The sequence below is a fragment of the Adelges cooleyi genome, unplaced genomic scaffold (genome assembly GCF_023614345.1).
Source record: "Adelges cooleyi isolate 19-005CV unplaced genomic scaffold, UGA_ACOO_1.1 ACOO_flye_CR_arks_rails_tigmint_CR_PRNA_651, whole genome shotgun sequence".
NCBI classification, from domain to species: Eukaryota; Metazoa; Arthropoda; class Insecta; order Hemiptera; family Adelgidae; genus Adelges; species Adelges cooleyi.
This window is the reverse complement of record NW_026096352.1, coordinates 4,820,734-4,833,645: the sequence shown is the minus strand read 5'-3', so window position 1 is coordinate 4,833,645 and position 12,912 is coordinate 4,820,734.

Below are 12,912 nucleotides of genomic sequence, written 5' to 3'. Positions count from 1 at the left end.
ATTTACATTTGAAAAAACACCATATAAATAATGCGTTAAAAAATTAGAAAAATGTTTTATTTTTCAAACTAATATTATAACGGCCGCAGTGAGTTTTATGAAACCTACCACGGAAAATATCATTAGACCGTATTTTAAACAGCTGATAAATAAAATACATACATCTTATATTATTTATCGCATCCATGGCATTATTAAATTATTATTGATTTATTCCAATTACATATTCTTTGGGTTTTACGTTATAAAATAGTCATCATAATTATTATAATTGTTATTGATTAATTATTTAATCGGGAAATTAATTTATTTTATTCAATTTTAATGTAAAAATGTATTTAAATTAATTTTTTTTGTTATATAAACTTGCGTATTTTACATATTTTAAAATGATTAAATCAAGATTATTAAAAATGATCAAATTAACGTCCAATTAAATATTTTAAGACGTGATTAGAGAAAGGGCCTCAGAAGCTGAGAGTGGGCTTGGCCTTAACATTTTTGTTTTAGCCCTTCTTCAAACATTTTAAATAGTTTGAATTTTTGTAACATTGGTCGCTATCTTTCTTAATGAGTACAAATTGTTACAATTGCTCTTTACTAATCTAAGTATTAATATAGTTTATGAATAAATATTTAAATTATATTACTAACCATTATAACATAGGTAATATGAATATCGAATATCGAGTATAATGTACCAACTGGACTTAACTGGATGGCGATAGACTGATGAAATACAATAGATCAGATGAACCACAATTCAAGCATTTTCATTGAATTAATCATGTTACTTTAAAAAAACAGCCTTATTAAGCCATTTATATTTTTTTAAGCAGCCTGTGTTAAATTCTATTTATAATATGAATGTCTCTATAGTTTATAATTGTAATACATAGGTAACCTCCTTTTATATTTTAGTTTAAACTAGATTATTAGTGAATTCATACTTAACATAATATTTCTATAGCTAGTATCCACAAACTAACTTTGAAGTATTAATTTACAAATTTACAAATTGCCTTGCCTTGTTCACTAAAATTGTTCTATCCCATTTTTATTTTGCTTATTATAAAATCGACAACATAAGTAATGTTCATTATTATTAATATTATGTGTATGTATTTATTATAAGTAAAATTATTCTTAAATTACTTACTGGGTTTTTTTAAGGGAAAGCTTATACTTTTCAACTTACTATAAATCATCAAATAAGATTTTTTTCTAAATTGTTACTTACACCACGGTTTTAGGCATAGTTGATCCAAACCTAATTTACAGCTCACAAATATATCAAATGGACTCATAAATAAGTAGGTAATAACATTTTGTCTGCATCCCTACAAATCATTATAAACAGTTAGAATTTTTAATTTTGTGATATTCACTGTGTACACAATTATTTTAACGGGATAAAACATTATAATTTGACTGTAATTTGATGTCACTCTTTGGTAAGCGTGTCTGAGCTGCTAATACAGTGTGGTGTTGAATCAATGAGGCTGAGTAATTTTGTAACGAAATTCATATTTATGTCACGAATCGTAAATTAACACTGACTAGAAACTCTTTATGTGTAGGTATCCTATTTTTGTATCGTGTTTTTGATTGTAAGGACGAGCAAACAAATAGTTATACTGAAGTATTTACCTATAGCCGACATGGATAAGGAGCGAGTACTCTTAAAAACAAATAGCCGTGGAGAAAACTAGGGTGACTCAAAGGGTTTTGAAACCAGGAAAACAATTTAGATGACAAAATAGATAAATATGAAATAGGTGTTAAGAATAAAAATATAAATGGGTGTTGATGGCTTGTATGTATCATGTCATGCCTTATGTATAGTGTAGTTACTTTCTTCGTATTCTTTTTACACTTAATGCTGACCCTCCAACCACACCAATCAATATTTGTTTTTGATAAATCAAAAAACAAACAACAACAATAAGAATAACTATTACATAGCGTAAACATAATAGCTGAAACAACTTGTATACATTTAATACTTATTAATAATTATCATAATATTAATTAGGTAATCCGTAAAAGGCTTACGTGTGTTTGAAGTTTAAACTCGATTTATATGATTAAGTTTAGCTTTTTAAGCTTAATTTCGAAATTTATCTTTAAGACTTTTGTTATTGTTTTTTTTTTTACTATGTAAGACAAACATTTTAGTTATTAATATTTTGTAATCAATATTAATATAATTTAATTATATTATCATATAAGTTTATAATTAATAAATCTCAAAACGCGTGTTCTAGTTAGCAGGCAAAATGTATTACATATTAGTTATTCACCACATCAATATGATACTAATATGATTATTAAATTATTTTTTTAAAAATGTTTAGTTTAAGATGTTTATTTTTCTTGAATAATCAAAGTATTATAACAGTTAGTTGAACAAAATTATACACTGCAGAGCTTAAACTATATTTAACTTACGATTCGTATAGATAATGATAAATAAACATAATTCTAACATATTATATTCTGTAATATTTTCTATATTAAAGACTAAAAACACTTTTGTGATTGTATTCACAATACAAATTTACTCCTACACGAAAACCCCGGCAATACATCTTACTTACATGACAATAAGTAATAACGATTCATTGAAAATATGAAAATGAATACTTTTTTTATTTATTTGAATGATTTTTATTATTATTAGCATTTAAATTTAATACTAAAGTAATACAAAATTATATTAAAATATTAATAAATAGATGTAAGAGATACTTTCCTTTAAAAGATTTACGAAAAATTTAAAAGGAATTGTGTATATTTCTTAATTGAAATGTCTCTTCGAACTAGCTATTCCGACACGGGAGTGCCTACTTATTTTGTTAGGAATATATTATGACGATGTTTTCCAAAAAGTTTAATTTCATATAAGTACATCATAGGCTAGGTGGTTGTATCTTATTTGCAAAAAAAAAATGTTATACATGTTTGTCTTATAGTATTATTAATATGACTAAAATTAAGTAAACGACACTATAAAAAATAACAATCAATTTTTAATAAAATTTTTTATCAACCCTTGATAAACCGTTTTATTGTAACGAAAAAAAATTATCAGTTCAATAAAAACAATTATTGCCTTAATCAGAATTTTGTTAAATTGATAAACAAACAAATGTTTGATAAATTTATTATTGATACAATGAATTTTTCGATTGCCGCGAAAAAATATTTGTTATAACAACAATTCATTATCATGATGATAAATCATTTATAAGGTCAATAGCAATAAAGTTTTTATCAAATTAATATGGTTTTTTATTGAATATCATCATCATTTAACTTAACGGGCCATGAAGGCCCAACGCTGCCATCATGAGCAATTCTTGACGAATTCGCTTCCGGGACGGGTCGTCAATCCGTCGCCGGAGAGGGGGATGGCGGTTTCTTTTTACCGGACGATTGCTCGCCCAGCAAACGGAGCGCCTGTGACCGAGTGTCGAACCGGCGACAGTGAGCGCTAACACACTGCCGCCTTATCCACTCGGCCACTCCTCCTCCTTTTTATTGAATATAACGTTGTTTTTTTTTTTTGGGGTAAACAGTGCCCGAAAATAACATAACTTTTCCTTAAAATTATATTGTTACAACGCGGTGGTAAAACAAAGTAAACGTTTACAAAAAAATTGTATTATCATTGTTGTGACTACCCCACACAACCAATTATTCAGTTTGTTTTAGATGGGCTCTAGTACCTAATAGTGATCTCGATATGCTGGATAATGGATTAATATACACTTGATACTATCTCAGTAAAAACACCAACGCATGTAAGGGCGACCACGAGCTATCACTTATTTCATTGTCAGGGCTTGGAAATAGGAATGGGCCGAGGCAAACGTCTCTAATAGATCCTTAGTACATGTATAGTGATCTAATTTGTACATTTCATCATAATAATATATTTGCTTAATTTACAAAATAAACAAAAAGTATGTGAATACAGGTGATCCATTAACGTAAGACACTCATTTTGCCTGAAAATAATTACAACTTAGTTCTTTATGGAGATAACTAAACTTAGGCTATTTTATGATATTGGACAAAGTTAAAAAATTTTTTTTTTTTAGTAAATTCTAGAACTCTATCAAAATTGTATGATGTTTTATGTAGAAAAAAACAATATAATAACTTGTATACCTGTGTATAACTGTTTAAAAGTAATTAAATGGAAAGAAATTTATTTCGTGATTCGCTTAAGTCGTGGTTGATTAACGATACAAATATTGTGTAATTCTTATAAAAGATATGATTTTAAACAAAATACCACTAAATAATAATAATGCGTTAAAAAACAACAAAATCCGAAACTCGTACGTATTTTTTTTCCTTATGAAACGGATCGGCGTACAGACAAGTAAAAAATTATTTAAATAATAAGAAATAGATAATAATTTGTGTCGTGTCGAGTGACGAGTTCGTCTTTTGTCGTAGGTACCGTAGCAATTTTATACATATTTTCTTCTTGATAAAATAATTTCACCATAATAATTTTTCTAGAGAATAGAAATGTAGACCGCTCATGTTGCCCGGCCGTTTAGGTACACTTACTTAAAGCAAAATAAAAGTTTTTGCATGAGGGCAAGTTTTTACTATATATACATACATATTTACAGATGCGACTTCGAGAAAACGTATACATTTATACTTCATATTACTCACAGGAACCAATAATGTCGATGCGGTCTCATGATGATTGAAACGTCGCAACGTCATTTGTGTACATATAATATATATATATATATATATATATATAAACCATCCTACTCTTAGTCACATAATATGAACATCATATAGAAATTGCGGTTACCGCGGCGAGCAATAGATTACTTTTCGCGTTCGCATATTGCCAATTTACCTCGCGCAGAGAAAAAAAAATCCTTCCTTGCCGGTCAAAGTAAACCTTTTGAAAGTCGTATATATTAGAACATATTACCTCTATACGATTCTGCTACAGAAAAAGATAAAAATAATAATAAAAAAAAAAATTCTCTAGCCCGATAAAGAAACTGCCTATATTTTGTGTGCAGTGAACAACTCCAATTTAAAAGAAAAAATGTTTAGCCACTGCCCAGTGTTATGACTTTAAAAAAGTCACTTAAATAGCCTATTTTATAATGCTTATTATTAGTTTATTATAAAAAAAAAAATAAAACACTACGTAGAATCGTCGCGTTGCCATACACATAAATATAATTTAATGTATTTAAATTATAAATTATTATTTCTACAAATTTAATTTTTCATTTGTTCATTATACATAAATATATTACAATAATATTATATAGATAAAGAAAAATTTGTTTTGCTTTTGTATAAATCATTATAAACAGATTATTCAAAATTATTTTATTAGATTGCCCTAAAAAATAAAGTTACAGCTTATAATAAAAGTACTGAGGTACATTTTTTGTGCTATTTTGATAAAACTTTAGAATTTGATTTACTTGACAGTAAACTATTATTATAACAAGACATTATACATCAATAATAAGGCCGATACTAACATATGGTTGTGAAGTATGGACTACTACAAGTGTAACACAGCGAAGACTAAGGACTTTTGAAAACAAGATATGGAGAAGAATATGTGGTCCGATCAGGGATCCGAGGACCGGTCAATGGCGCAGGAAGTTCAACCAAGAATTAAAGGAAGAACTAAATATAGTTACAATTAATGGATTCATAAAGAGTCAAAGGATAAAATGGCTAGGGCATGTTATGCGGCGTAACACAGATGCATTAACCAAGGTAGTATTAAATTGGAAGCCGGAATGAAAAAGGCCAAGGGGTCGTCCACGGAAAAAATGGATGGATGTCGTGGAAAAAGATTTGGAGGACCTTGGAGCACAGAATTGGAGGGAGATCGTGCAGGATCGAGATAAGTGGGGTGATTTAGTGATGGCGGCAAAAACTCTTGGAGAGTTATGAAGGCCAGAAGAAGAAGAAACTATTATTATAAATATAACCTAATTATAAATATTCCACCAAATAAGTAATTAGAACTTCTATGTGTGATTTTAATTTAGAAGCCTGCAAGCCTAGAAGCTTAATTGTATGTCTATTTAAGTTGAGAAACATAGCCGCTAATTAGGTTAGGAGTTTGCTTTGCACCTAATTTTTTTTTTTTATTTAACAAAAAAACCGCGGCAGCTCTGGCCATTGGTCGAACAGTGACTTAAATTATTCTTATTACATAGTTACATACAGACTTAAAATTATATAAAGTATACATGTTATATTTCTTTATATAAAGTAGATTTTTTTAGAAAGATAAATAGTTTTTGGATTGCGGTTGGTTCCGGACTGAGGATTTCATATAGGTGGGTGGTACCGAGGATTTCCATACGATCTTGCTGGTTACTTCTGCACTCTGTGAAAATGTGCTTGATTGTAAGTTGTACACCGCAGGCAGTGCAAATGGGAGGATCCTCCCTTGTCATTAGGTGTCGATGAGTGAGTGAGGTATGGCCGATTCTTAGCCGGTTTATAGTTGTTTCTTGTCTTCTGGAGATGTCGGGAGGAGGGGGCCAAGGGAGTATTGATTTTTTTATTTCATTGAGTTTGTTTGTTTGATTAGACCAATATTGTTGCCACCTTTCTGTAATGAGATTTTTTATATGCTTTTTTGCGTCGCTGTAGGAAAATCCTGATATGGTGATAGCTTTATGTGAAATGTGTGAAAGTTTGGCAACCTCGTCGGCTTTTTCATTACCTGCTACATTACAATGTCCGGGAATCCACATGAAAGATATGTGTTTACCAGAGGACCGTGCAATGTGACAGGAGTTTTTGATATTTCTTGCTATATCGGTAGGGTTGGTTGTATTTTTAAGACTTGTTATTGCACTGAGTGAGTCACTTAGTATAATACAGCGTTTGTCATCGACAGATTGTGTGAAATATTTGATTGCTTCTAGTATGGCTAAGGCTTCGGCTGTGTAGATTGAACATTTATCTGATAGTTTGAGTTGAATTTCGGTGGCTCCACATATGATTGCAGCTCCAACTCTTTGATCTGTTATAGATGCACACCTAATTTGGTATCCAATGTCTTCTTAAAATTATTATATTATTCAAAAAGGCATCTGTTGGTATCAGTAAATTAGGTAAATATCATTAATACTGTGTGGTTATTTACGACTTTGCACTTAACATATTAAGCCAAAGTGTTTAATTTAAGTGTTTTAATAATATTTCCTAGTCCTTTTATTTGTAATCACCGCAAATTTTTTGAGGTTTTCTGCTCGATCAGTCATCAGAAGGCAGTATAAATTTCCAATACGCGGAGAAATCTATGAGTTTAACATTGTAGAAAAGCGATTACTTCACACCTTCCGATGAATTGTTTGTTCGATGCAAAGTTGCTTCAACACACGAAAACCAGTCCAAAATGTTGTGTTCATACTGATCTTTAATTCAATACAATTTTTACGTTGTAATCGTCCAATATAACTACTTTCAAAGTACCTAATCAATAAGCAGTGTCAAAATTCTTTATTAATTAAAAAGTACTGTGATTCAACAAGAGTTTCAAACGATTCAATAACGTTTTCTTGAAATTTTCTATAAATGTCTAAGCTAACACATGAATATTCAGATGTATTTATTTTTTGATAAACCAATTTCTACATAAACTGCCTCTTTTTAATAGATTTAAAAGACATACTTAAAATAAAGTAAAATATAATTTTTAAAACAAATTTGAACCTTTCTATCTTTGTAAATTATCGTATAACCTTATATTATAATTTATACTATTATATCGTCTACAATTTCCAAGAAAATTGATGCCAACAATGTAGCACAGTAAAGGCTTACTAAAGATTACTTCCTCTATTCCATCCAAACAAAATCCTCGACGTTAATAACATTATTTTAATTTTACCAGTATTATTCTATGTACAAGCCATTTCACGTTAGTATTGACTTGTGAGGTGGTTTTTATTTTTTAAATAAAAAAGTTATAAATACCTCCTTTGTATGTTTTTAAAAATTGTGAGTACCATTTTAATTGGCTACACGCCATGCGATTTAAAGCGTGCCCAATGCTTATGCTAGTCTTATCTATCTATCTTTCGATTATGAAACATAAATGGATACATAATAAACTCAAATTGACCATAATATAATCGAATTATTTTATTTTAATACTCTGCATAATAATATGAATACTTCAAAGTTTATACAAATAAAAGGTGTCTCGGCAACAGGCAAATCAAACATATTTTTATTTAGTATTGTTTTAAAAAATGATTATTTACGGACATGTTTCGTTCCTTTTTTTTGTTTTCGTTCGAGGAACTTAGGAGGACGTCATACTCCCATTTATTAAGGTGTAAGATTTTTTTCGAAATCTTAATTTAAAAGTTAAAGCTGTTAAACTGTGATGTGAAATTATTAGTTTAGTAATCAGGATTATTTTTTGTTAGTTAACTTAGTTTTCGGACCATTGCAGCATCCTCGACAGAGATTTAAGTTATACAATGGTACTTAAATATACACTAAATTGTACTTAGAATACGAGTATTACATAGTTTTAGGATAATTGATTATTCTAGCGGGCACGACAATCGTCATCATAAAAAGCACGGTTTGCCCGAAGTTTGACATGTTTCGCTAATCGTACATTTTAATAGTGTACTGCAATCAGTTTATTTAAATGTGACTAAATTACGTTGTTTGTTTGAAGTTATTTTTCATGTGAATTGAAGCTAAATAGCTTAAACTTGCTCGCTCAAATTCAGTAATCTGTAATAATCGTTCTTAGTACCGAACTCATAAACAATACCGAACAATATTACAATAATAGTACAACAGCAGTGCTATCATTTAGATTCTAAATAATGTTATATCTAAATTTTAGAACAACCGTTAGGCTTCAAATGATTTATAGTAGCTTGAGATATAAAATTTCGTTAATCGTATATTTTACTTTTAAATAACTATGTTTCAATACTAAAAATAAATTAACAATATCACATTTACACATCTACATATGCAGTCTATAGATTCTATATAAAAACAAAATTACCATTTAGATACATTTTTTTGGTACATATAAACGCCAATAGCACTTTTTAGCTTTTGGTAACGACGGGCAATAAAGATGTGTGTGTATATCGTGGGGATAGGATGATAAAGTTAATTTGCATACGAATCTCGTTAAACGTAAACAATAATTGTGCTCTGATAAAAAAAGGTTTGGTCTCATGTATGTATAATTTTTGTTACATGACCGTTTTTTGGCGACCGGCGGTATTTTTTCACGTTTCGGTATACGCAAACTTTATGCGAATTTAATACTTACGAAAGGGTTTTATGCACGTATTTGTGGTTTTATCGTGCTTTAATATATCAATAATTCCCAAGGGCGAATCCTTAGCCAATAGTTATCATAATTTACAGCAGTAAAAAAATAAATAAATAAACAACGACGCGTGCCAGCAATACATCATATTTGTGAAATCAAAACTATAAATATGACGATAAGACAAAATGCATTAAAAAAATTATTACACCTATTTATAAGCTTATAATTTTTTAGCGATCTACAATTTCCACTTAAATCGATTTGTGTCGCTATCGACCAAATAACCTAATGACGGAATAGGTATTTATTTTTAAATATTTTCTGAATTTTAGATAGGAAAATGATAAAGTGCTCAAGGGGATAGGTTATAGAATAGCAATTTAATAATCCTAATTTAAACTTATACAATGTTTTGAGTGTAACTAGCCTCCCTAAATTTCCATCAATAAGTGAATGTGTTAAATTAAGACATGGAGATGAAGCCGTGGAGTGATGTGCAGTGAATAAAGAAATTATGAAATTGCAATTTTGATTGATCGACGTCATTTCAAAATATAGAGTTCAAAGTTCAAATGCTTTTTCTTACGCTTTCTAGCGGTTAAAATATGGACTATTTTATTTACTACAGTTTTGCAAAAATACGTTTCTATTTTTATCAGATTATACAGACTATAGTAAGCCCATTTTGACAAAAAGTGTACTAGCTACATTTTTTAATTAAACCTTTGATACATAAGTGGTCACTCGAATTTAAAACGTTGATAAAATTAGAAAAAAATTGTAATAATATAATAATTTTTTAAAAATAGTTACAACACACCAAATATATTCAAAAGACAAAAAATACGAAATCTAAATTAGTTTTAACGAAAATTAGTGCCTTGTTCAGACTTTGGTTCGTTCGGTATTGTTACTTAATTTTAACGAAAGTAGTTGGTGCAATGTCTAATTACCGGCTAATTTGTTAAACATTGGGTAGTTGTGTGATTTCTAACTAGTACGGCACCGGTATAGGAAACCGAACAGAGACGATGTTATTATGTTTTAACAGTTGTCCTAATTCCTTCTAGTCCGAAGTTGCACCTAAAGTGCTGGTACTATAAAAATGTAATACATGGTCGTTTATTGGTTGAATTATTGTGAGCTGAAAACGCAACATTTTTATAGCCGGTTATTTTAGCCCTCACAGCCGTATAATAGTGAATGCACGATTACAATACACAATATTACATTTAATTATCACTACAATTTACAGAGTTCACTCAGAATTAACCCTATACATTTTCCTTCTAAGAGTTCTGGAATCTTACTACAAGTAAAATTGAACGTTACCGCTGACATATTGTCATGTACATTTCACTCTCTCGACCCTTCAGCTTTAGCCCGTTTTGCGGTAAAACGTTTCCCATGTTCTCGTTTTGTTTGTGAGACACAAACGCATCTGTTTGAGAATTCTACAAACCATTTCCGTTAACCCCATGGAAACATTTACGAGTGTAAGAAAATTACTTACACACTAATTTTAATGTTTTAAATTGTCATCCTACGATATCCTATAATATATTGTATAAGAATGATTTAATAAAAAAAATCTTAATATATTATTTTTAGCAACAGCGAGAGGTAAAGAGAACAATAAGGATGAACAAAATAGTATGGGAAAAAGAAAGAATACAACTCATAGAAAATAGTAGAAAGAATAATGTGCGAATATTTTTTGAAAAAGCAAATTAACTTAATTATGGATTTAAACGTAAATCATCAATGATTAGAGGAGAAAATGGAACGTCATTGACCGAAAACGGAAAAATAGCAGATAAGTTTAAAAAATGTTTAATGCACTATTAAAGCAACCTAGTGAAAGGATAATCATAAAAGAACGTGCCTCAGTAGAGCAAAATATAGAACCACCATCAAGAGCAGAGGTAGAATTTGGTTTGGAAATGCTCAAAAACGGTAAGGCTGCTGGGGAGGATGAAATCATTTCTGAATGGCTTAAAAAAGGAGGTCACCAATTAACAAATCAGATACACAATTTGATTATTAAAGTATGGGAACGTGAAGAAATACCATGCCGTGAACACATCGTAAAAAGTACTGTTCAATATTCTACTTATTAGAATAAAAACTTATATACAAGAAATTATTGAAGATTGCCAGGGAGGGTTTATGGCAGTGAGGTTAACCCTGGATCAGATACACGTCATTAAGCAAATAATTGAAAAAAGTCACGAATTTGACAAGGATATACACCTTCTTTTTATAAATTTCAAGGTCGCCTATGATTCGGTGAACAGAGAGAAGCTATAGAGCGCAATGTGCCATTTGGGTATACCTGAAAAGTTTGTAAGACTAATCCGTGCATGTGTACAGGGATCAAAGTGTAAAGTGAAGTTCGGAGATGTCATGTCGGAGGACTTCGTAATAGTAATAGGGCTTAAACAAGGTGATGCCTTGTCCCCAGCTCTGTTCAATATAGCATTGGAATCAGTCGTAAGAGAAACCCTACTAACAGCGAATGGAATTAAAATTGGAATTGACAAACAATTAGTAGTGGTTGCATATGCAAATGATTTAATTATAATTGTAGAAGATGAAGTGAGTCTAAAGAATATGAGATAAGGACAAACCAGAAGATTCAAGACCTATACGGAGAAGTAAATATCATCGGAGTTCTAAAAAGTAGTGGATTGAGCTAGACCGGACACGTGTGGAGATCGGAAGGACCAACTGGACAGGTGACGAAATGGAGACCAGACACGAAGAGACCTAGAGGACGTCCTAGGCAAATATGGAAGGATAGAGTGGTCGAAGACTTGAAAAAACTTGGAATAGAGAATGGAGAAGAACTGGCGTTAGACAGAGACAGATGGAGACACGTGGTTGTTGCGGCAATGGGCTTTAATGGCCTGTAAAACGCCTTGAAGAAAAAGAAGAAGAAGATATTATTTTTTGTTCTTCTCTTGAGGATATATTATATGGATGAAAAGAAAATTGTTGATATTTTTTTTGTTTGGATTTTTAAAACCATTATAATAATTTATCATTATTGAAATTATATTTGATAAATTCCTTTCATAATGATAGATTTCGTTTCCTAAAGAAAATTCTTTTCGGTACTTTTCCATAATCTGGAGTGAGTATTAGTGATATTTTTCTTGTTTAGTTAGAACACTATTAAAATTTACTTTAAATATATTTAAGTAAAAAAATTCATTATTACAATTTTTTTTTTTAATTGTTCACGGTGTTTAGTTTTGTTTATATAATAATATGTACATTGTACAATAATTAATTATATTATAAGACCAACAACAAAATAATATGTGGTAAAGCACTCGGAGGGGGTGATGTCCCTATTGACCCCCCCTTGAAAACGCAATTAAACCTAATCCTGTTTCGTCAAAAAGTAAGAGGTCACCACTTCTTACTTCTTTTTCTTACAAGAACCAAAGAATGTCGTATGTTCTGTCCTATCAATTACCTAAAATTATAGCCACGGTCTGTGGATATAGCTCACGATCTTTACCATGTAGCTGATAATAGTGGGACGACAATGCAAA